Below are 26,714 nucleotides of genomic sequence, written 5' to 3'. Positions count from 1 at the left end.
GAAAATGTTTGTTTTCGTCATTCAAATGACACTTCGCCTTATTGTGACATCTCGGTGGAATAAACAAGAAACTGTTCCATTATCACTGAAATATACATCATTCAAAAATTATCGTAAGAACTATGCTATAGAAAAAGTTATAAAATGATGTATGTGTAAGAAATATTTCATTTCATTAAATTAAAAACACAATTGATGAAAGTCGTCTGTAATGTAACATCAAACACTGCCTAGATTTACCGCACTTTCCTCTGCAAGTCACCTCTGTAATAATTACGTATGTGACAGTTTAGCTTTCAACATGTACTGCCTCTTATTAAGAAAATTAATAATATGTGACTTTTTTTAATGGTTTAGGTGCTCCAAATTCGCTTGTGTCACTGTCGATTCTAGCAAAACGCTGTCTTGTCACGGCCGATCGCGAGCTAGGCTGGAAGGACTGTAGAAACCGCTGTCAAAATCGGGTAACTTCAACAGCTTTTAAAAATACTTGCATTGCGTTCATAGCAGCTAAAATTCTGACATTTTATTTATTTGGTTGGATTCCTCCTGCATAAAAAATTTCAGGGTGGGTTCCGACATGTCAGATTGAACCATTTTCTATTAGTATACTGACCCACTCCGTTAGTATAGCGGCTGTTCGTGTCGTCGTCGTCGTCGTCGTCGTCGTCGTCGTCCCCCCCCCCCCCCCAAGCTACATGGAAACTGATGTTGCTATCTGTATAAAGTTCGTAGCAATACAATACAGAAAATGTGGATCAGATAGGATAAACGCCATCAAAGGGATAAACGCATGTCAGTTGCTGAGCCGATAAGGATTGTCTAATAGTTCACAACTGAGGTGTGCCAATCATAGATTGAGAGAGAATTGTCTCCGGCTGAACTTAAACATATTATTTTTCACGATCATCCGTTAGGTATCAGTTTCACGATTTGACATAGTACTTGCTACTGCATCCGCACGGGCCGAGCGGTTCTAAGTGCTACAGTCTGGAACCGCGCGACCGCTACGATCGCAGGTTCGAATCCTGCCTCGGGCATGGATGTTTGTGATCTCCTTCGGTTAGTTAGGTTTAAGTAGTTCTAAGTTCTAGGGAACTGATGACCTCAGATGTTAAGTCCCATAATGCTCAGAGCTATTTGAACCATTTTTTTGCATCCGCACACACTCACATTCAATATTATGAATAGCCATTAATGGCACAGTCAGGAACTCGAAGCATGTCAGATACACATTGGTGATCCCTGGAGACTACGTGGGATTTCCAAATTGCTTTCCTGACGATTAATTAGGGGAAATAGCATGTGAGTTGTTTTGAGACGAGAAACTATCACAAGCCTTTAATGATTATTGTAGTGTTTATCTACCTCAGTGCAGCCTTCATATTGTTTCCAACACACGAAGAAGTAAAGGAAGTTACCTAGAGTATTGCTCTTTAGAGGCAGACCAAGTACGATCAGCTTCATTGATTCCTTCCAGCAGATGACAAACTTCTACCAGTACTTCGTAAAAAAATAAATAAGTGAAATTAAAAAATTAAAAATAAGGTTACTGGGTAGAAATCTGGAATTACATTCACGACATTAGTGCTCGGTTTAGTGACCAGGAATTGAATGTAGCCACTTCTTCAACCTTTCAAAGGAAGAAAATTTCCTCTCGTACTGGGACCGTACTATTTCTTTGTTGGACGTAGTTGTGTGAGACCTGTGCGTAGGCAGTGGATAACTGCAAAGCAGATATCGCCGATCACGAATACGCTGTTGTCACTGTTGTGTGGGCTTGGGGAGGACACGTGTACACGTCGTTATATGACAATCATTTACATGTTTTTGAGCCTCAGATAAACTCTAAAGTGATTTATAATCTACAGTGCAGTGACCCAATAGGAAACGTGTGGCGCGTAGAGACAATGTGGATAAGACTTATCAGGCATTTACAACACTATTCAAATAATTTTAACGCAAAATTAAAAATCTGTAATTCAAGTTTATTGTTTGAACGATAGCTCGCACTAATAAATACGTAATTTGCAGATATTCAAGTTTTAGACTTTTGTTCTAACTTAACTAAATATGATGTGGTGAATGATGTGAACTAGTCACCCAATTATTTCTATCGTATGCGAACGTCCCTATATCGTCACAAACTCACTAAACTTCAATGAATATGTCACGCAAAGCGTCCTTACTAGTGCCCTTAATTTTTTGCGTTTGATGATCCTTTCTTTGTCACATCAGCTAAATTCCTTTTTGGGCCTTCTTTCTTCTGAAGAATTTTTGCCTTGCACTGAATCTTTTTGCACGTGCTTATGCACTCGAATGCCTGTCAAAAATCCGTAATTGACGAACTACTTAGAATTCTAAAACTACTAACTTTACCTGTACGTGGTCCGGACAGCGAATTTACTAATACTAAGCCCAATATGTTTACTGCATAAAACAATTACCTAGGAAAAGTCGGTCGTTAAGGGGCTCCGGAAAGGCTCAAAATCATGAAAAGTTCAATTTTTACTTTTTTGCGTTTTCTGAATCTGCAGACTATTACCTTTTAATAGATATATAATTTATTCAATTCCGAAGACTACAACTACTTTTAAATTTTTTTAAATGTGTTCTACATGGGCGTGACCCACTGTGGCGCTGTTAAACTGCTGTCAAATGGTGTTATTATTAACGTCCGTGTTCATCAGGTACATTTTAGTGATGTGAGATAAAGTATGTGTTGTGGCTAACCTGTGATGGTTCAATATATATCGCTGGTGTGATTGTCGATTGTTTCATGTTTATTTACTCTGTCGTTATCTCGAAAATATTCGTAATTAATTCTGTTTCTTGAGTCTCTGTTTTGTTGAAGTATAATTATGAGTAAAAGTAAAGTTATTAGAAATCCTCTGAAGGCTTTTAAGAAAAGGAGAAATGTTGGAAAGCCAAAGGTATGTGTTATTACTGTAAACAATAAAGACGATAACCAAGTGAGTGAACCTAACCTCTCAAGTACACCTGCCCATAGCAGTCAAAGTGCGAAAGAAAATACTTCACAGAAGAAGCTTGGTTCAATGAGTGAAAACTATGAATGTTTTATGGGCGAATCGGATGTGAATGAAATATTTGATATGTCGGTTCTCAAAGGAATTTTTTCAAACTGTGTAAAATGTATTCATTGTAGTGAAGTTGGTCTGGAACTCTCCATAATAAAGCACGTAGGACTTGCTAGTGAAATACAACTGAAATGTGATAAGTGTTCATACATGACCACCTTTTGGAACAGTGTTGCAGTAACTGCAACTGAAGAAAATGGTAGCAAAATCTACGAACACAACAACGAGCGATGCTTGCTTTAGACAAGGAACGCCTTCGGGCTGCAGACAGGGCTGTAAAGAGTCTAGAAATACAAGCAAGAGTAAACAGGAGGAGGAACAAGAGGAAGCTGGAGGATGAGTTTGCAGAGGATGAAGATAATCCATCCCATGGACCTGGAATGCACTAAAAAGTTAATCCAATCTTTGTCGCTCGATTCCCAAAACTTTTATTTTCTCATACTAATTACATGTTTTCTAAGGATCTTCCAAACATATTTGTTTCAAACTTTCAGCAAATGTTACACAGTACCTTCTGCATAATTTAACACAGCCTTTTTCCAAAAAACTGTATATTTTTGAATATATAAATAAAAAATTGCAAAAAAAGTTGTTAATTTTCATTACAATTGAAAAAAAAACATCTTTATTAACTGAACTAAAATTTTGTAAAATCCCTGTGTTAAGTTGTAGCCCATATTCCAATAAATAATCTGTAAAAAGTGCAACTTCCTACCTCAAATACTTTGTGAGGAAAGATGTAATTTATAAGCGTTATTTTAACATTGCAAGTATAGGGCGTTCCGGAGCCCCTTAATGCGGTGCGATCAGATAAACTACATAATCTACAGAAACAACCATATGTAACCATACAAGAAGCTAGACAAAAACAAAAGCCGCAAACTATACTCCTACATTTTATGATCTGTGCGACTACTGCTACTAAACTATACCTTTCTCGCCCATGACAAGACGCTAAATTAGGCAAGCACGTTTAACGGTCCGCCATAGTATACAGAATCGCAGTTGTCAGATCATTCATAGTCGATCGCAGGGAACTATAGTATACCTCTAGTATATGAATACGCTAAGAAAGCATTGCTGGATACTCCATGCTTCCTAAGGTATCATTGAGTACAGTTTAATTTTAATTTTTGCGGCCTCAAACTATGTGACTGCCTGCCACGATAATAAAACTACAGAAAGTCCGCTCTGTTCATATGCATGTACAGCGTGGTCAGCAACAGTCTCAAAAGCTTGCAAAGGTGTTCAGGGGTGATTGTGCTGGGAATTACCTGTTAAGAAAGGAATTCCTTACTTTGGGCTGTTTCCCCGTTAAATAGCACTGAAGTTAGGCAATCAGGTAGTAGCTCTCGAAAATTCAAGCACTTCCACACCATTAAACACGGTAATGCACACAGGTCTGTGGGACCATGAGTTATCACTTGTTCAAAGGCTCATTACCAGTTGAATTGTGCCTTTCTCGTAAATGACGAATTTAAGCTAGGTGATCAAAAGCTAAATTTGTTCAGTTTGAGGAAACAAACGAAAAACACGTTTGGCAACAATGTCTGCTAGGCTGCTAGAATTTGTGCACGGAACGGATTGATTGGCTTACTTCAATGCTAAATAACTCGGATACGGCGTAAGGTATCAATTTTTTTCTTAATAATTATTTCACAGCACGACATTCCCCGAAACACCCTTACAATCTTTTCAGACAGTCTCTGCTCACACTATATAGTCTGACTTGTATTAATATCTGAAATCGACCTCATTTGTGCCTAATCATAACTGTCGTCTTCTATCAGTAATGCAGTACAATCGTAGTTTGACCTTTGTGAGTATTTGAATCAGACTTAAAGTGCAATTCTAGTGTTAAAGTTACCTGTGCTTTCCACTAAAAGACATCTCGGGTGATATTTATGAGTATTAGCAGTTACATTTCACAGAAACATCGCCGTTCTGCCTGCTGCTGTTTTAGCTGTCACGGGTCAGAGATAACCACAGCTTCTCATGATCATTACCATGTGCAGTAATAAACATAATCAAAACTAGCTGTGACTAGGTTCCACCTCCTTCTTTTTATTGATCAACTGAACTCCTCAGTGAATTTTGTAGAAAAATCCATAAAATATTCCTCTTCATTGACCTATGCATTAAGTGTAATCATCAGTTGTGTGCTGCTGATGTCAAGTATTTAAGAAATGTGTGCGTCGTACGTAAATTTTTTTCGAGTATCTTAAGAACAATACTAAGATCTCTTAAATTCTTAAAATAACAGAAGTATTCCGTAAAAGTCTCATTAGTCTAACATTCTTTTCCAAAAGATACTCAAGCAGAAGAAATTCGACAATACAGTGTATTACATGTTCAGAAACAAAAACAATAATTTTGTTACGCGTACAAAACGAGCCTTTCGCTAATTTCCAAAATAACCGTCGCCTTGCGGAGGCCATCACACATTATAGAATCAGTTGTATATCCTCGTCATACGAGTCTGTCGCCAGTAATGATACCCAATAACTGCCAGTTCCGAAAAATGTGTAAAAGGGACGAATCATTTAAAAAATCATGCAGTCTTGCATTATTTCCTTAATTAGAAATCCAATTGTGGACGGAATCTTACGTAATACAGCCGCTTAGAACCTGCACACCTTTCTTAAATACTTGCCATCAGCAGCACACAACTGATGATTACACTTAAACAGTGTGAACGACTAACTGATCAGGCATTGTAACATTAGCCAACTGTGCTGGTACCGCGAAGGGCTGAAAACAAGGGCCAACTACAGTAATTATTTTTTCGGAGGACAAGAAGCTCTGCTTTAAAGTTATATGATGATGGCGTGGTCTTGGGTAAAATATTCCGGAGATAAAATATTTCCCCCCTTCGGATCTCCGAGCGGCCACTGCTCAGGGGGATGTTATCAGAAAAAGGTAAACTGACAGTCTGCGGGTCAAAGCGTGGAATATTAGATTCCTGAGTGAGCCAAGTAGATAAGAAAATTTAAAAAGCGAAATGGATATGTTGATGGTAGATATAGTGGAATTTAGTGAAGTGCGGTGACAAGAAGAATAGGGCTTCTGGACGCGTTAGTACAGGGTTACAAGTAGGGGTAATGTAGGAATAGGGCTAATACTGAATAACAAAATAGGTATACGGGTAAACTACTACGACCAGCATAGTGAACGCATTATCGTAGATAACATAGATACTACGAACAACAAAGTGCAAGCATTATGGTAGCTAAGATAGACACGAAGCCAACACCTACCATAACAGTACAAGTTCATATGTTTACTGGCTCCACAGATAATAAAAAGATTGAAAGAATGTATGATGAAGTAAAAGAAATTATTCAGATAGTTTAGAGAAACAAAAATTTAACTGTGATGAGGGACTGGAATTCAGCAGTAAGAAAATGAAGAGAAGAAAAAATATTATAGAACTTGGGCTGGGGAAAGGCACTGAAAGGGGAAACCTGCCTGGTAGAATTTTGCATAGAGCGCAACTTAATCGTTGCTAATATTTGGTTTCAATATCATATCAGGTGATTGTATACGTTGAAGAGATCTCGAGACACTGAAAGGTATCAGACTGATTATATATCTAAACCAGCTTTCAAGGCATTTCCAGGGACAAACGTAACCTCCGGTCACAATTTATTGGTTACGAACTACAGACTGAAACTGAAGAAACGTCAAAAAGGTAGGAAATTAAGGAGATAAGAGTGCGATAGATTGAAAGAAATAGCGATTGCCGGAAGTTTCAGATGTTAAATATAAAAATGCAGCAAACGAAGCAGGAAAAAGAGAATACATACTTGTAAAAATATCACTGAAAGAAACTAAAAAACTGCTAAGCAGGAATGACTAGAAGATAAATGAAAGGCTGTACAAGCATGCATCAGTAGGATAAAGACAGATATTACAAAAAGAAACATTAAAGCTAACTTTGAGGAAAAGAATGCAACTGTATGAATATCAATCAAGAACTTAGATGGAAATACAGAAGGAAATGATGAAAGGTGGAAATAATACATTGATTGAAAAGAACCAGAGCACCAAAAAAATTGTTAATGTAGAGAAGCGAAATTTCGGTAATACATTTGTATGGGTCACATATTTAAGTGATTAACATTGTAAGGCACAGGTTAACGTAAGTGCGAGATCAGACATTGCAATTGTGAAACGTTGATACCCGTGTAACCTCCGGAAAATTGAATGCAAGCATGCAAACGTGCAAGCATTTCGTTGTACATGTTCCGGATGTCAGTTTCTTGAATATAGTATCATGCGTGTTGAAGTAGGTCGAGTAATATACGGACAGTTAATACTGTTTGTGGATGACGCTGGAGTTGTCATCCGATGACGTACCATTGTTGTTGTTGTGGTCTTCAGTCCAGAGACTGGTTTGATGCAGCTATCCATGCTACTCTATCCTGTGCAAGATTCTTCATCTCTGAGTAACTACTGCAACCTACATATTTCTGAATCTGTTTAGTGTAGTCATCTCTTGGTCTCCCTCTCTACGATTTTTACCCTTCGAAACTTCCCTCCAATACTAAATTGATGATCCCTTGATGCTTCAGAAAGTGTCCCACCAAAAGGTTGCTTCTTCTACTCAAGTTGTACGACAAATGCCTCTTCTCCCCAATTCTATTCAGTACTTCCTAATTAGTTACGTGATCTACCCATTTAATCTTCAGCATTCTTCTGTAGCACACATTTCGAAAGCATCTATTCTCTTCTTGTCTAAACTATTTGTCGTAAATGTTTCACTTCCATACATGGCCACACTCCATACAAATACTTTCAGAAAAGACTTCCTGACTCTTTAATCTATACTCGATGTTAACAAAGTTCTCTTTTTCAGAAACGCTTTCATTGCCATTGCCAGTCTACATTTTATATCCTCTCTACTTCGACCATCATAAGTTATTTTGTTCCTCAAATATCAAAAATCATTTACTACTTTAAGTGTCTCATTTCCTAAATATAATTCCCTCTGCATCACCTGATTTAATACGACTACATTCCATTATCCTCGTTTTGCTTTTGTTGATGTTCATCTTATATCCTCCTTTCAAGGCTCTATCCATTCCGTTCAACTGCTCCTCCAAGTCCTTTGCTGTCTCTGACAGAATTACAACGTCGTCAGCAAACCTCAAAGTTTTTATTTCTTCTACATGGATTTTAATTCCTACTCCAAATTTTTCTTTTGTTTTCCTTACTGCTTGCTCAATACACAGGTTGAAAAACATCAGAGACAGGCTATAACCCCGTCTCTCTCCCTTCTCAACCACTGCTTTCCTTTCGTGCCCCTCGACTCTTATAACTGCCATCTGGTTTCTGCATAAATTGTAAATACCCTTTCGCTCCCTGTATTTTACACCTGCCACCTTCGGAATTTGAAAGAGTCAACATTGTCAAAAGCTTTCTCTCTAAGTCTACTAATGCTAGAAACGTAGGTTTCCCTTTCTTAGGGTCAGTATTGCCTCACATGTTCCAATATTTCTACGAAATCCAAACTGATCTTCCCCGAGGTCAGCTTCTATCAGTTTTCCCATTCGTCTGCGAAGAATTCGTGTTAGTATTTTGCGGCCGTGGCTTATAAACTGATAGTTTGGTAATTTTCACACCAGTGAACACTTGTTGGTTTTGGGTTTGGAATTAATATATTCTTCTTGATGTCTGAGGGTATTTCGCCTGTCTCATATATCTTGCTCTCCAGGTGGTAGAGTTTTTTGTCAGGACTGGCTCTCCCAAGGCTAGTTCTAATGGATTGTTGTCTACCCCCGGGGCCTTGTTTCGACTTAGGTCTTTAAGTGCTCTGTCAAATTTTTCACGCAGTATCATATCTCCCACCTCATTTTCAACTACGTCCGCTCCCGTTTCAATAATATTGCCCTCAAGTACATCGCCCTTGTATATACCCTCTAAAACTCCTTCCACCTTTCTACTTTTCTTTCTTTGGTTAGTAATCGTTTTCCATCTGAGCTCTTAATATTCATACAAGTGGTTCTCTTCTCTTCAAACGTCTCTTTAATTTTCCTGTAGGTAGTATCTATTTTACCCCTAATGATATATGCCTCTACATTTGTCCTCTAGCCATCCCTGCTTAGCCATTTTGTGCTTCCTGCCTTCCTCATTTTTTAGACATTTGTATTCCTTTTTGCCTGTTACATTATTGCATTTTTATATTTTCTCCTTTCATCAATTAAATTCAATATCTCTTCTGTTACCCAAGGATTTCTACTAGCCCTCCTTTTTTTTAGCTACTTGATCCTTTGCTGCCTTCAATATTTCATCTCTCAAAGCTACCCATTCATCTTCTATTGTATCTCTCTCCTCCATTCATGTCAATCATTCCCTAATGCTCTCTCTGAAACTCTCTACAACCTTTGGTCCTTTCAATTTATTCATATCCCATCTCCCTAAATTTCCACCATTTGCAGTTACTTCCGTTTTAATCCACATCTGCCCCTTCAAATGTCTTACAATTTAAAACCTTGTTTCTAAATTTCTGTCTCACCATTATACAATCTATCTGAAACCTTCCAGTATCTTCAGGCGTCTACCACGTGTACAATTTTCTTTCATCATTCTTAAGCCAAGTATTAGCTATGATTAAGTTACGCTGTGTGCAAAATTCTACCAGGCGGCTTCCTCTTTCATTCCTTAACACCATTCCGCGTTCATCTACTACTTTACCTTCTCTTCATTTTCCTACTATCGAATTCCAGTCTCCTATGACTATTAACTTTTCATCTCCCTTCACTATCTGAATAATTTCTTTTATTTCACCATACATTTCTTCAATCTCTTCGTCATTCGCGGAGCTGTTTGGCATATAATCTTGTACAACTGTCATAGGCATTGGCTTCGTGTCTATCTTGACTACAATAATGCGTTCACTATGCTGTTCATAGTAGCTTACCTGTGCTTCTAGTTTTTAATTCATTATTAAACCTACTCCTGCATTACCCGATTTTATTTTGTATTTATAACCCTGTATTCACCTGACCAGAAGTCTTGTTCCACCTGCCATCAAAATTCCCATTCTCTTTAGCTTTAACCTATCCGTTTCCCTTTTTAAATTTTCTAACCTACCTGTCCGATTAAGGGATCTGACATTCCAAGCTCCGATCCATAGAACGCCAGTTTTCTTTCTGCTAATAACAGCATCCTCCTGAGTAGTTCCCGCCCGGAGAACAGAATGGGGGAATATTTTAACTCCGCAATATTTCACCCAAGAGAACGCCATCATTATTTAACCATACAGTAAAGCTGCATGCCCTCAGGAAAAATTACGGCTGTAGTTTCCCCTTGCTTTCAGCCGTTCACAGTACCAGCACAACAAGGCCGTTTTCGTTAATGTTGCAAGTTCAGACCAGTCAATCATCTAGACTGTTGCCCTTCTTCAGGAACCACAGGTTTGCCTGGCCTCTCAACAGATTCCCTCCGTTGTGGTTGCACATAAAGTAGGGCTATCTTTATCGCTGAGGCACGTAAGCCTCCCCATCAACGGCAAGGTCCATGGTTCATGGGAGGAACCATATGCGCTCGAATGGAATTAGATCTGGTGTTCGAGCAGGTTAAGGCAACGTGTGGACACACTGTAGAGCGTGTTGGATTACAACTTGCTCCAGTTTAGTACTGGAGGGAAAGTATGGGGGCAAAACTTTTAGAGGGAGACCAAGGGTCGAGTATAGCCAAGCAGGTTGAAATGATAAGCAGCATGTATCGGTTTGTCTGTACATTCTTTCGGAAAAGTCTAGGATCTGCTCTTGTTTACATGTTTCAGGTATGTTAAACTTCTCAGGCATGTTGAGTAGACGAGAGATCACTTGATAGCTACATAAACAATTTGAGTCCGATCTAAAGTAGCTTCTGCGAGAATTAAGATTCCCTGTTATTGTAGATGGAATCGACGTACGTAAACGTGATTCAGAGACGGAAGACAGACGAAAGAAGTGAAGATACAGTCGATCACAATTTTTTATTTGACTTAATCGCAAGGAAGGATACATCGATTACTATGTCGACCAGTTAAATGGCAATCTTCAAATCACATAACAGAAAGCAGTGTCTACATCGATTACTTGAGCAAGATGCTTTGTCACAATCATGTTTACAATTCCAAATTCACAAATTATTTGGAATTCCAAACTTGATTGTGACGATGTATCTTGTTTCAGTAATCGATACAGACACTGGTTTCTATGATGTGATATGACGATGACCATTTACCGAGTCGAAACTAGTAATCGATGTATCCTTCCTGCGATCTTGGTAAATAAAAGGTTTCCTAAGAGCACTATATTTAAGGACCGACTCCAACTACGCTGGCAGTGTCAGGTATAATAAAAGATTTAAGTTAGAAGAGCGATATAGCAGTTACGTTAGTTTGAACATTTTAATGGTTTAGTTTTGTAAACATGAAACCGGACAAGTGCGATTAAGTCTCACGCTCTGACGGTTCCGTACAAACTTAATGATGTATATAGACAGTTCATGTATAGGTTTGGTTAGTGAGTTTGTGAATATCAAAATATGTGACATAAATGGTCGTGTCTTTTGACTGCATTGACTCACAGTGTCAAGGAGCCCTAGACTTTAGTATTCGACACAAATTTCAAATTGATACTTGTACCCGTTATAAGAGAAAGGGGTGTTAACAAGACGGACACACAAATAGGCAGCCAACAAATAGCAAAAAAATATCTTTTATCTGATATAATTACAGATTAACAGTTTTCCAGTTTTTTTTTTTTTCTTTTACTTTTTCTGTGAAATCTTTCACGATTCTAGGTCAACGGGACATACCCTATAGGTTTAAATGAGTGTTTTCGCAAAAGTAAGTGAAGTAAATGACCATATTTCTTATTGCATTGATTTGAAGCTAAAGAAGTGATCGTATAAGGAAGGGTTCCTTTTCTACCGATTGACGTACGGAAACCGAAAAAAGTAAATTGATAATTTTAAAATGTATTTTCAAAGCCAAGAACCTTTTGGCGTCGCAGTTTAATTAAATTTTAAAATATTTCTACATATCATTCTGTGATACGCGCTTTAAAAACTGTAAAGATTGTTTTTTTTTAATTCGAGGATGATCAAAAGTGCGATGTTACAGTTATAGAATCCCTTGAGAGCTTTTCCACGCTTAATAATAAACTTTAAACTGTTGCGTCTATGTTGTCATCAGTTAAACTTTTAGGTTCTTAAAGATAACGAAGGGCAGTCAACACGCTTGACGACACTTACTACTACCAAGTACTGACATGGGCATAACCACACAGTACATTCATTATTGACCACTGTTCGCTTGAAACTTATAAAATAAAATGTGCATGTTAGTACGATTCATTCAGGTAACGGTAGACATAGACTGTAATAAATTCTGTAGCCCTATAACATATTCTATTTAAGGAATCATTTCTATAACGTTTTTTATATCGTACAATGTCGTCGACAAAACCTTTTTCGTGATGCCGTGTGACGTATGATGTGAAATCTTTAACGACACAATGCAAAACGTAAATCCTTAGGTACATACTAGGTTTCGAAGTCCCTGCGTCAACATAGTTTTCCCACTGTACGATATCACTCAGTAATTCTGAAAATCTTTTTGATGCAGTACACTTATATATTCGTATCTGAAGCGATGATTCGACGTCAGACACGAGCCCGTGTGAGCTGTTACCTGTACATCAAGGCAAAGTCGTGAAGGCGAGGCTGAGCAACACTACTCCGCACTCCGCACCTCCAGTACCTGTTGATGCTGTGGGACTCTCGCGATCCTGATGCACTGTAACACTGCTTATGACAAACACGTCGTGAAAGCTGATGAACCGATTACATCACTCCGTCCTCGTGGGCCCAAAAGAAACACGTAAACCAAAGGTAATGCTCGGAGTGAATTTACTCTTGCTGCTCGACACGACCTAACTCAAAACTGGTCGCTACCTCCCGGCAACTTCCCGTGAGTTACGTAGCGCGGTACACGCCCGGCCCGCCCCAGATTTATGATGGCAGTTGTAAACGTATTAGCGCTCCTATTCTCAGGCGTTTGTTGCGAGACGTAGTTGTCACAGTGATAAGCGGTGTACCTTCTTCTGATTTATTGATTACGCTGTTTGTTGTAGTTCTTGTCTGTTCCCCACCTTTCTCCTCGCTTTGTGTTCATGGTAAAAACATACAGACAAAAATCAGTACAATCCTCAGCAAGTGCTGAAGTGTATTATACGATTTAAAACACAAGAGAACAACTCATGCCGGTGTTTTGTGTCCTTTCGCATTATTATGTGGCTTCGCAGCGATAAGAAGCCTATGTAATAGTCTTCTCTTGTGTGGGAGCAGAGAAAATGACGCAGTCTTCACAAACCGTAAAAGCAATCACAAAGGTCCAGTTTCGAGTAATGATCCCCTTTATATTTTCTGAAGAGTTTCTATTATTTGCATGTTACAATTAAGGCCTGCCAAGGGTAATCAGCTAAAAACAGACCCTTCAGCATGGCAGAGGTCCATATACTCTGAAATCAGATATCAGAATGATGCCAAAATGTTCTTAGACATCGGTGTTTCTATATGGCCTCGACGTTCATTTTTTTTCATAACTATTGAAGGACTGAGAGTACAAGTGGCACAAATGCTTGATGTGTCAAACTGAGTAGAAGACTGCCAAAGTTAAATTACTGTTTATAAATTAAATGAGTCACTATCGAAACATTAGATATTTTTTCTAACGGTCAGTTAGTCCGTGAGTAGCTGTCGGGATGGTTCGAGATTGTAGTGCTTCTGCATTATTTCTTATAATATGCTAAAATAATTTATACTGATCACGTCTTAAAACGTTTTAGAGTAAAGTAGGTAGGGGGGACAATCTGCATATGAGTACTGACTAGGCTGTCGGGATGGTTCGAGATTGTAGTGCTTCTGCATTATTTCTTATAATATGCTAAAATAATTTATACTGATCACGTCTTAAAACGTTTTAGAGTAAAGTAGGTAGGGGGGACAATCTGCATATGTGTACTGACTAGCTGGGTACTGGAATTAATTTGTACTTGGAGAGTGATAAGGTAGATTTTCCATAATGGTCGCCCGTTGCATTTACAGGCGTAGTGATATATTCTTAGTACCTATCAAAATACTCATAACATGACGTAATACCTGTTCCGTAACATGTACTAGAATTGTAAAAATTGCACGAATTGTAGGGTCGAAATAAATTTAATCCCTGTTATGATTGGCCGACGTCGGGGACGATGAGTTTGGATTCCAGAACACGGGAGGAAATACTGATCCTGCGACATCTCATAGAAGACAGGTTAAGGAAAGTCAAACCTATGTTTACAGCATTTGTAGACTTAAAGAAAGGTTTTGATAATGATGACTGGAATACTCCCTTTCAGATTCTAAAGGTGGCAGGAGTGAATACATTGAGCGAAAGGCTATTTACAATTTGTACGGAAACAAGATAGTAATTATAAGAGTAATAAAGAGACTATTACATGGACTATTACATGGAAGACTATTACATGGAGACTATTACATGGAAGCAATGGTTGAAAAGGGAGTGAGACAAGGTTGTAGCCTATCCCCTATGTTATTTAATCTGTGTATTGAGCAAGCATTTAAGGAAACAAAAGAAAAATTTGGAGTAGTAATTAAAGTCTAGGGAAAAGAAATAAAAACTTTGAGGTTTGCCGATGACGTTGTAATTCTGTCAGAAACAGCAAAGGATATGGAAGACAGTGTCCTGAAAGGAGGATATAAAATGAACATCAACAAAAGCAAAACGAGGATAATGGAATGTAATCGAATTAAATCAGGTGATTCTGAGAGAATTAGATTAGGAAATGAGACACTTCAAATAGTAAAAGAGTTCTGATATTTGGGAAGCAAAATAACTGATGATGGTCGAAATAGGGTGAGTATAAAATGTAGTATCGCAATGGCAAGAAAAGCGTTTCTGAAGAATAGAAATTTGTTAACATCGAGTATAGATTTAAGTGTCAGGAAGTTTTTTCTAAAAGTCTCAAAGTATTTGTATGAAGTGTAGCCATGTATTGAGGTAAAACAGCTTAGACAAGAAGAGAACAAAAGCGTTTGAAATGTGGTGCTACAGAAGAATGCTGAAGATTAGATGTATAGATCATGCAACTAATGAGGAGGTACTGAATAGAATTGGGGAGAAGAGGAATTTGTGGCAAAACTTGTCTAGAAGAAGGGATCGGTTGGTATGACACATTCTGAGGCATCAAGGGATCGCCAATTTAGTACTGCAGGCTAGTGTGGAAGGTAAAAATTGTAGAGGGAGACCAAGAGCTGAATATAGCAAGCAGGTTCAGAAGGATGTAGGCTCCAGTAGTTAATTGGAGATGAAGCGGCTTGCATAGGATAGATTAGCGTGGAGAGTTGCATCAAACCAGTCTTTGGACTGAAGACCAGAACAGCAATCAGACACACTCTGCAGTCAGCTCAGTCACTCTCTCCTTCAGTTTATGCAATGATTTTTCCTCGCGTCATTTATGGAATTTAAGTGCACGTGGTGCTGATACATCCGTCTTGTGTTTGACATGTCTTTGTGGTGACAAGCAGTCATGTGTTTGACATGTGTTTTTGATGACAAGGAATCATGTGTTATGTTGACTCGGTTTCGAACCAATTACATAATTTAAGTTCATATTTTGTTTCTTATTTCAAACTTTCTGATCATTTACTGGTTATTTAAGTGGACTTTGGCATAACCTTTGTCTGCCGCCATTTCGTGATAACCTTTTAACGAGGCGCCACCTCTGTCTCAGCTAGTCGTTGTATTTGAAGAATTTCACCGAGTGCTTATTTCATAAATAGCATCCCCTGTTTCTGACAATACATAACCCCGTTCTGATGCATGCGTTTTTAGCTAAAAAGGTAGGTCCTATCGGCGGACTCTGTTTGGAGGGTTCCTATGCATGATACTGCAAAAGTGTGTTTGTTCATGTTTCACAAACTACCTCGAATAGACTATTATCTTGAGGTTTCTAACACGTCTTGGCAAACGGTGCATGTTCAAATCTTTCAAACTATAACATCATTCAGACGACTCTAAGTCATATTGCCAGTAGATATCGAGTGTTCCATGTTTGGCAACTATGATTACAGTATGAGGTCCTCATCCTCATTCCACAGTAATCAGCTGTAAGCTACTCACTACTACACTCTCGATATTGCTAGAATCTTGCAAGTGACATTCATGTTCAGTGATGTTCCGTTTCTAAAGCTATGCCTGATATTTCCGGTTACGCGATCCAGCTTAAGCGCATGCTGTTCTTTCAACTTTTTTCTCACACCAAAGTCAGATTGCGTTTATTACTGAGTTACCTGGGTCATAGTTTCTTTACATCAGGACAAGTTAGGTTTACTACGCAGCAGATAAACCACAACTGAAAAGAGCACACACCTTATAATATGAACGTTAAATATTTCGCAACACGACAATAAATAAATCAATGAAAGATTTATAAAAAGAAATGAAGCTTCGTAAATAGTAATAACACAAACTGTTAATAAATTTCGAACAGAAATGTAGACCGTTAGCTAATTTAGCGACGCAAATCGGTAAATTATTAAGACAATGTTGAGGAACCTAATGAAAGCGTACTGATTCGAGTTGAATAAAACATTGCCAGTTTTATCTGCAGTGAACTAATTGACATAGTTTCAGTGGTCCATATCCTTTCATGCAAATACTTCGATTTAATCTGATGAAGATGAGATATACCTAGTCGTGTGCTGGCGCTATCACTGACACTGTCGTCCTCGTGTTATTCCACGCTACACTCACACGCCATAGTATTTGGGTCACGGCTGCCGGTGGATAAATATTACTGCTGTATCAACTGACTGAATTTCGTCTCAATTACGAGCGTTGCCAAACCTTCAATGGTCTTTACTGAAAGTCTGCATAACCTGGCGGCATCCGAGGCTGCGCCTTGCACGGCCGCTGCTGACAGACTGCTGCCTGTTTCCGCCCACCCACATCTCTCGCGGCGCTGTGCCCACTCCCCTACCCATGGTGCTTCCCCTAATTAAGCGCTGTAATCTCAGAGGATCTGTTAATTTTACATTGCCCATTCCCCGACTAAGAATCAACGACCACAAGGTCAATGTATACAATTTCCCTGCCATAATAATCATTACAGATCTTTGTTGACAAGAAGTATGAATAGAATTGAGAATTTGCATTTTAATTGTACTAGAAATCCCTATTGGCATTAAGGGAAAAACTTTATAAGTCTTGTGTGTGAGCGTAGCACTGTGTTCCATTACATGTAACATGTTAATATGTTAATATAGGGTGTTACAAAAAGGTACGGCCAAACTTTCAGGAAACATTCCTCACACACAAATAAAGAAAAGATGTTATGTGTACATGTGTCCAGAAACGCTTAATTTCCATGTTAGAGCTCATTTTAGTTTCGTCAGTATGTACTGTACTTCCTCGATTCACCGCCAGTTGGCCCAATTGAAGGAAGGTAATGTTGACTTCGGTGCTTGTGTTGACACGCGACTCAGTGCTCTACAGTACTAGCATCAAGCACATCAGTACGTAGCATCAACAGGTTAGTGTTCATCGCGAACGTGGTTCTGCAGTCAGTGCAATGTTTACAAATGCGGAGATGGCAGATGCCCATTCAATGTATGGATTAGCACGGGGCAATAGCCGTGGCCTGGTACGTTTGTATCGAGACAGATTTCCAGAACGAAGGTGTCCCGACAGGAAGACGTTCGAAGCAATTGATCGGCGTCTTAGGGAGCACGGAACATTCCAGCCTATGACTCGCGACTGGGGAAAACCTAGAACGATGAGGACACCTGCAATGGACAAGGCAATTTTCGTGCAGTTGACGATAGCCCTAATGTCAGCGTCAGAGAAGTTGCTGCTGTACAAGGTAACGTTGACCATGACCACGTCACTGTTTGGAGAGTGCTACGGGAGAACCAGTTGTTTCCGTACCATGTACAGCGTGTGCAGGCACTATCAGCAGCTGATTGGCCTCCACGGGTACACTTCTACGAATGGTTCATCCAACAATGTGTCAATCCTCATTTCAGTGCAAATGTTCTCTTTACGGATGAGGCTTCATTCCAACGTGATCAAATTGTAAATTTTCACAATCAACATGTGCGGGCTGACGAGAATCCGCACGCAATTGTGCAATCACGTCATCAACACGGATTTTCTGTGAACGTTTGGGCAGGCATTGTTGGTGATGTCTTGATTGGGCCCCATGTTCTTCCACCTGCGCTCAATGGAGCACATTATCATGAGTTCATAGGGGATACTCCACCTGTGCTGCTAGAACATGTGCCTTTACAAGTACGACACAACATGTGGTTCATGCGCGATGGAGCTCCTGCACATTTCAGTCGAAGTGTTCGTACGCTTCTCAACAACAGATTCGGTGACCGATGGATTGGTAGAGGCGGACCAATTCCATGGCCTCCACGCTTTCCTGACCTCAACCCTCTTGACTTTCATTTATGGGGGCATTTGAAAGCTCTTTTCTAAGCAGTCCCGGTACCAAATGTAGAGACTCTTCGTGCTCGTATTGTGGACGGCTGTGATACAATACGCCGTTCTCCAGGGCTGCATCAGCGCATCAGGGATTCCATGCGACGGAGGGTGGATGCATGTATCCTCGCTAACGGAGAACATTTTGAACATTTCCTGTAACAAAGTGTTTGAAGTCACGCTGGTACGTACTGTTGCTATGTGTTTCCATTTCATGATTAATGTGATTTGAAGAGAAGTAATAAAATGAGCTCTAACATGGAAAGTAAGCTTTTCCGGACACATGTCCACATAACATATTTTCTTTCTTTGTGTGTGAGGAATGTTTCCTGAAAGTTTGGCCGTACCTTTTTGTAACACCCTGTATAACTCCTTCACCTCCCGCAAATGAAAAAACAACTACTACATATCATGTATACAGTTTGGGATCAGCGTATTGTAATTTTGCTTATGAATCTGGTGAGCAAAGCAGAGAAAACAAAGTAGAGTTAATCTAATTGGTGTATTTCCTCATTAACATGCGCACACACAGCATTGGAATAGCAGTTTAATAGACATAGAATTAACAAAACAAGAAAGAGAATTACTTGAAAAGGGGCCTAAACACAACATAAACACAAACCTGTCACAGAAGCAGAATACATAATAAAGCAAGAAGAAAAGCTGGGGAACCCAAATTTCAATGCCAACTTAACATGGGAACTTGTAGCAGAAGAGATAAAAAACATAATAAAGGAGAACGAGACCCACATAATCTCAAAAACAACAGAGCAAAATATATGTATGAAACTAAATAAAAACCTCCAAAAACACAATGCAATCATCACCAGAGCAGACACAGGGAATACACTTGTACTGATGAATGAGGCAGAGTACATCAAGAAAACAGAAGAATTTATAGAACACAACAATATCATCAAGTTAAACAATGATCCTCCCATGAGGTACCAAAGAAACATTCAAAAACTCTTAAAAACCCTCAGAGTCACTATCACGGAAACTCAAGCCAAATACATGACATAAAAGAATCCAAAAGCACCCAGCCTCAATAGTTTACCAAAGATACATAAATATAACCGTCCAATTAAATCCATAATCAATTTCAAATATGCACCATCTTACCACCTAGCTAGACACTTACATACATTACTACAGAAATTATACACTTTCACAGACAATAGAAACCTAAAAAATACCAGTGAACTGATAGAAAAGATAAAAGATATAAACATACCATCAATAGCAACCCTGGTATCTTTTGACATCACATCCATGTACACAAACGTGCCAGTAGAAGAAACAATCGTCATTGTTAAAAAACAGCTGCGGTATCAAAGGGACATAACAAATAGACACATAGATGAAATAGAAGTCACCCTAAAGAGTATAACAGAACAGAACTACTTCACTTTCAAGAAAGAGTGCTATTTGCAAAAAGATGGCCTACCAACGGGCTCACCCATAGTGGTCTACTTGCAAACATATTTCTAAACCACAATGAAAACAAAATATTCAATGAAATCCAAAACAGTACAAGATTATATACTGGTACCAATATGTAGATGACATCATTTGCTTGACTAATGAAACAGATACCCGAATAAAACAAATACACATTGACATAAATACAGTTCACCCAAAAATAAAATTCACCATTGAGACAGAAGAGGAAATGAAGGCTAATTTCTTAGACATTACCATATATAGAATCAACAACAAACATAATTTTGGAATTTTCAGGAAACCTACAGCCACAAGTACAACCATTCACATCAACTCCAACCACCCACAAGCACACAAACTCTCAAATTTCAGACACATGTTACACAGGCTCAACATAGCTCTGATGGATAAACTCAACTACACACAGGAACTAAATATAATACATCAAATACCCAGAGAGAATGTTTACAACAAAAAATGCTTCAAATGGCTCTGAGCACTATGGGACTTAACTACTGAGGTCATCAGTCCCCTAGAACTTAGAACTACTTAAACCTAACTAACCTAAGGACATCACACACATCCATGCCCGAGGCAGGATTCGAACCTGCGACCGTAGCGGTCACGCGGTTCCAAACTGACGCGCTTAGAACCGCACGGCCACACCAGGCGGCTGTTTACAACAAACAAATGATAAACAAACTGGACAATAAAACTAAAAAACAAATTAAAAGAGAAGAAACCATCAATAAATCACCAGCCACAACAGAGAACCAATAACACAACCTCCAGACAAACACAGGATTCCAGGAACACCCTACAAAGAGTATAGCATGGTACACACTAACATACAGTAACGAAAACGTACACAAGGTGGGAAACATTCTGAAGAAACAAGGGCTACAAATATCATACCACACAAATAACACATTACAGAAGAATCTAAGACCTAAGAACAACTCTGCAGACAAATTCTGCAAAGTTGGAATATATCAGTTAACCTGCAATTCATGCCAGTCAGTCTACATAGGCCAAACATGAAGAAATTTCAAAACGAGGTACTCCAAAACCTCAAAGCCCTAAGAAGTGATAGTACACACTCCACTTTTGCAGACCATCTAATACAAGAAAACCACCACCAAAAAAAACGTGGAGACTGATCTCGAGAGCCTCAGAAAAAGCAACAGTCTCTATCAAAAACTCACAATAGAGGAGAACTACCACATATAAAAAGCAATAATACTGGGAAAGAGAGTCATGAATGAAAATACAACACTGTGCAACAAAACACTGTTTGGAACACTCAGTGAACCATATAATGGTGACTCCCCACAATAAACATAACCAAAAAAATCTGTTATCTTGCTTCGCTCCCCACCTCTCTTTTTATCTCTCTCTCTCTCTCTCTCTCTCTCTCTCTCTCTCTCTCTTTCTCTCTCTCTCTCCCTCTCTCTCTCTCTCTCTCTCTCACACACACACACACACACACACACACACACACACACACATGCAAAATCAACGCCGGCCCGAGTGGCCGTGCGGTTCTAGGCGCTACAGTCTGGAGCCGAGCGACCGCTACGGTCGCAGGTTCGAATCCTGCCTCGGGCATGGATGTGTGTGATCTCCTTAGGTTAGTTAGGTTTAATTAGTTCTAAGTTCTAGCCGACTGATGACCTCAGAAGTTAAGTCGCATAGTGCTCAGAGCCATTTGAGCCAAAAATCAGCGCAATAACAAACACAAGACCTACGATGAACAAGTGAGCAACGACAATAACATGACGCCTCTCACTGAGTGTGCTGTCTGAAGTGTCTGCTCAGATCACATTTCGCCACATTTTGTGTAAGTGCATGTGAGGTGAAGTGGCGAACGAAAATTTGCGAAAAACTGAGTGAAGGCAATGCACTAAATAGCAGCTGATTGAGACACCAACCAGGGACACGTAACAGGACGGAAAATGTAAGTACAGAAACGTACATAACCTCTACCCTCGAAACAGATCTCCACAAATACGCAATAATTTTCTTCGTGGCTAGTTTGCAGAGGTCATGCTGTCAAAGAAACGACGAAAACGAGCACTAAAATCGATGTATAATAATACAGTTCAGTTAGCGATGCTCAAAAATGGTTCAAATGGCTCTGAGCACTATGGGACTTAACATCTGTAGTCATCAGTCCCCCAGAACTTTGAACTACCTAGACCTAACTAACCTAAGGACATCACACACATCCATGCCCTAGGCAGGATTAGAACCTGCGACCGCAGCGGTCACGCGGTTCCAGACTGAATCAGTTAGCGATGTAATTTTAAGGTGAGCGTCTAAACAAAACGAAGAAAATTGAAAATTTTGTGTTTCTTAGGCATACAGCAGTTTAATTATTACAAATTTGATATTGTGCTTTACAGAAATAAAAATTTTACCCACAGAAGATGACACATTAGTATCGAAACATGTCTGGGTAAACATAAAAATAAACTAATTGTGTTTGCCTAAGGCTGATTTCCTAAACAACCCAGTTATTAGAACAAATGATTTATCGTACATTGAAGTACGTTGGATATTTACGCCGTTTTATCACCGACTAAGAAGAATGTGCTCAGATATATCTCCTGGAAATTTCAGAATCTATCTCCGTCATTTCCCTACACTACATTACATCCTTCCGAAGTTAAAAATATTTTGTTATTGAACTAATACTGGGTAATACCTGAGTGTCCTGTTAATACGAAGGACAGAAGTGTGGGATTATTTACTAGTTTCACCAGAATAGTACCGGTAAAGAGTCATTTCACTGCTTCGAGTGTCTCGGTAATCATTTCCAACGAATACAGAATGAGACGCCTTATCTTTTTTTTGTCACAGCAGTCGAAACGTGACGCGCCCTTGATGTGGTTGAATGTTACAGCAGATCTGTACTCACGTACCTGTGATCAGCACGACTGCTGTCATGTTTTGAGATTAATGCTGCTTTGCCGCTTACCTTCGGTGCCATCTCGATTGCAGAGCTGTGGTGGATTCTCACAATATTTTTTAATTGTGTTTACCTTTAAGCTCACTTTGTCTACGTTTCCATTTCAGCTCCGTCGGTAGACTTTCACTACACTTACTTCAGTAAGATCAAGAAATTACGCACATATTTAAATAGTGTTGTAAGGAGTGAACCACCTTAAACAGGAATATCACAAGGCAAGCATAACAAAAGGATACTGATATAATGAAAAACATTACAGACAGACATATCCTGAGTTTCAAGAAAATTACCACCTGTACGTATCACTAGTGCGTAAAAAACGGGTGACTAAAGACCAACCAAATATTGATAACCAAACGCTAACAAAATCATTCACCACAACACTCCAATATGCACAAAAAATTGTCCATTGCCCTCTTCTCTCTATCTCTCTGTGCGATTTCTGCTTCTCTCCATTCCACCTACAGCTGTCACCCACCTACCAGTCTACAACTGACACGGTTCAGTTCCATCACGTCACAGAGCCGGTTTGAATACCACCGGAAAGGTTGCGCGCCGTCGGAGAAATGTACATGTTCGCCGTAACCGCTGGAAGCGCTGCTGGCCTAGCACGGTGGTCCGTGAGCGGCCTTCCCGATCAACAAGTAAAGATTGTCTGCAAGCGAACATCAACCGGCGTCGCATTTCAGGTCGCCACGGGCCTCGGACTGGCGAGAAGATGTACTCAGCAACAAGATTTACCGCCGGCGTGTTGCCTAGGGTCGCTGTCGGCTTAATTTGGGCTTGTATGAAAAGGAGCTCAAGCGTACTGCATTGTAGGCATGCTAGGAACCAGTTGTGTGTCAGGGAAACTGAGTTACAAAGGTCCTACTAATTTTTAGTCTTTGTTTTCTATTCATTACCGGCTCTTATTCGCAGTATCCTCGCTAAACAACGTTGCCGACAGAACGAAAACTGTTTTCCATAAGGGCATCTGTGTTAACTGATAGCTGGTTTTATTGTTTGTGTTTTGCTTTTCAGTGCTTTTGGTTCCCTTAAACCTCTGGTAATCACTGTTTATGGTTGATTCTGTGCAAGCGCCAACTTCGATTTGAAATCACATGCAACTGTTTTAAAAAGTATGTTGTTTTGAAAAGAATGTAAATACCACTATAGATTAGAGATTTCTGCGATATGTATTATAAATCTGGCATTTTCAACTGAGTATTACGAAAGTTAAAATGTATGGAATTTTTAAATTTCTATATGGCATGCTGTTCTGTATTGTCCTTCTACCAATTTCACATTGGGGTTATTTGTAACGGTGCTAATCGATAATAAATATTAAGTGGTGGCTCGCCTCTTGATTTGGATCTGATCCGAATTAATTCGAGTTATAATAAAGATGATTCCTGAATATTGTGACACAGCTTTGTATCTGGCACCAGAACTCCTATCACCATAACGAGTCATAACCACCCTACCACCCTATTTCCCTTTACCCTAATTTAGCATTCACTGTTCACCAAACCGCACCGGGTAGCCGCGCAGTCTCAGGGGCTTCGTCACGGTTCGCGCAGCTCCCCCGTCGGAGGTTCGAGTCCTCTCTTGGCCATGGGCATGTGTGTTGTCCTTAGCGTAAGTTAGTTTAAGTTAGATTAAGTAGTGTGTAAGCTTGGGGACCGAAGACCTCAACAGTTTGGTCTCATAAGACCTTACCACAAATTTCCAAAAATCACTTTTCACCAACTTGTGTTTAACACCCTGCCGCCCTCAACTCCCCACACCTTCCCACCTCACGATTCTGTATCGTTAACTTTCACACTGCCGCTTCATCTCACTCAAATAATTAAATAAATACAAAGATAAAAAAAAATCGACATAGTGCACGTACGTGAAAGCATAGGTCAAAATAACGTTTTTTGAGACAAAAGGAAAGCAGAATTCAGGAAAAGTTGGTAATGCTACACAGGCAAAATACATAGACACATTTTTACACAGAAGAATGTAGCTGCACAGAAGTCGAGCGATACACAATCGAGTTTTACGTTATAAAACGTGTAGCGCTGCAAGTTAAAGTGTTATTAGGCCACAAACACCAGTGTCGAAAGCAAGAATGCCTGGAGAATGTGAGGCCACATAATAAAACCCAGAGTAAAAAGAACCTCTTTACTTTACCATGCTTCGAGACGTAACACAGAGTAGTTAGTGGAAAATAATGTGGTTTAACGTTGCGTTATGAAGATATCTGAATGTACCACATACCGTTCATAATAACAATACTATGTGACTAAAATAAACTTATCTGCAGGACTGAAAAATTACTTACATCTCCTGACATCATGAGTTTTAACTACAACGCGTTTCACCGATACTGATAAATTAAGGTAAATTCGTATGAAACGATTGCTTGGGAGTCCCTCAAAAGGGATTTTCAGCCAGCTGGTTGCAAGTTCTTTCTACTGAACGCCACTTCGGTGACCTGGATGATCTTAACCTATCTCAGTAATCCTCCCAGGGAAAGGGAACCTGCAGTTTATGTGAAATACGAACCACATGTCGAAGAGTGGAAAATTCCTATGTGCGACGAAGACTCGTTCCCGCAACATTAATGTCTCCAGGCGTGTGCCTCACGATTAGACCAGAAAGCCCAACTACCAATAGCAATAAAGAGAAAGCAAATATAATGACTAGAACACCTGTTCAGGGTGGTTATTAGCTTGGGAGTCCACATCAACACTAAAAATAAATTATCTGGTTTTCTAAGAAGTATTATTTACCACGCATCAAGAAACCATAGACCTTGACGGCGTGAGGTGTCTTGTGTTTCTCAGCCTTCTGTAGGTGCAACCACGTCGGGAAGGGTGTTTGTGGAGAGCCCACTTTAACGTATGGTTCCTAAAGACAGGACAGCAAGCTTTTCAGTAGGTGCGTCAGTATCTGTAGTACTCGTTTAAACTGTGGTGGAATCCTCGTGGAAAAAAATATTCCGAGTGGAGGCTTCAGTTTACTGACTCCCTCCAAGGTGACATTGTCCTCATCAACGGAACACCTATTCTGAAAGCAACACCAACCCAAATGTCATCCTCGGATCTTCCAACCTCCTTGGACGCCTCACTGCAGAAGTCCTCGACCCAGTTAGAAGTTACCATCTACCTGTCCTCCTCACCACCCGCTACACACTACCAAGTCGTCATGTGCCCCAGCCCCATCACCATCTGTAGGTGGACCATGACTACTGCTATACCAACTGGATTGCCTACCAGTAATCCACAGATATCCCAGTGATATGCTCCATGCCACAGCCTTCCTGCTAAAGACCTTGTCAGATGCTATCTCCCATTCATGTCCCTACTAAAGCCGTATACGCTCACCATTCCAGTCTCAATGACAGCTGTATTAGTTACAATGGGTCTTTAAGCACCTGAATACCTTAATGATCATGGTGTGAATGTCAGCTCTCAGTATTACTTTCTAATGGTTGTACTCATGTCATGTTGTTCTGTACAGCTTTGTAAATTTTCTGTCATTTGTATTTTGGTTTTCAGGCTATCTGATGATGGGAATCTCCCAAAACGTGTCAAATAGTAATTTTTTGTTTAACTAGTAGCATACCATTTAGCGACCAATTCAGTAATTTTGCAATATTGCTTTAAACATCTCGCCCATCCCATGT

General features: G+C 39.6%; 1 protein-coding gene across 2 annotated transcripts in view; it reads right to left on the bottom strand.

The window, feature by feature from the left end:
* Nucleotides 1-13,003, bottom strand: part of LOC126458228 (uncharacterized) — a 44,461-nt gene extending 31,458 nt beyond the window's left edge. The window contains exon 1 of one of the 2 annotated variants that reach the window (XM_050095134.1): nt 12,787-13,003. The gene's annotated coding sequence lies outside the window, so the exon portion shown is untranslated. The remainder of the gene's footprint in view (nt 1-12,786) is intronic. The other variant, XM_050095127.1, reaches the window with a different exon arrangement.
* Nucleotides 13,004-26,714: the final 13,711 nt, after the last annotated feature.

Source organism: Schistocerca serialis, chromosome 1 (genome assembly GCF_023864345.2).
Source record: "Schistocerca serialis cubense isolate TAMUIC-IGC-003099 chromosome 1, iqSchSeri2.2, whole genome shotgun sequence".
Lineage (NCBI taxonomy): Eukaryota > Metazoa > Arthropoda > Insecta > Orthoptera > Acrididae > Schistocerca > Schistocerca serialis.
This window is presented reverse-complemented; position numbering and strand designations above follow the sequence as displayed.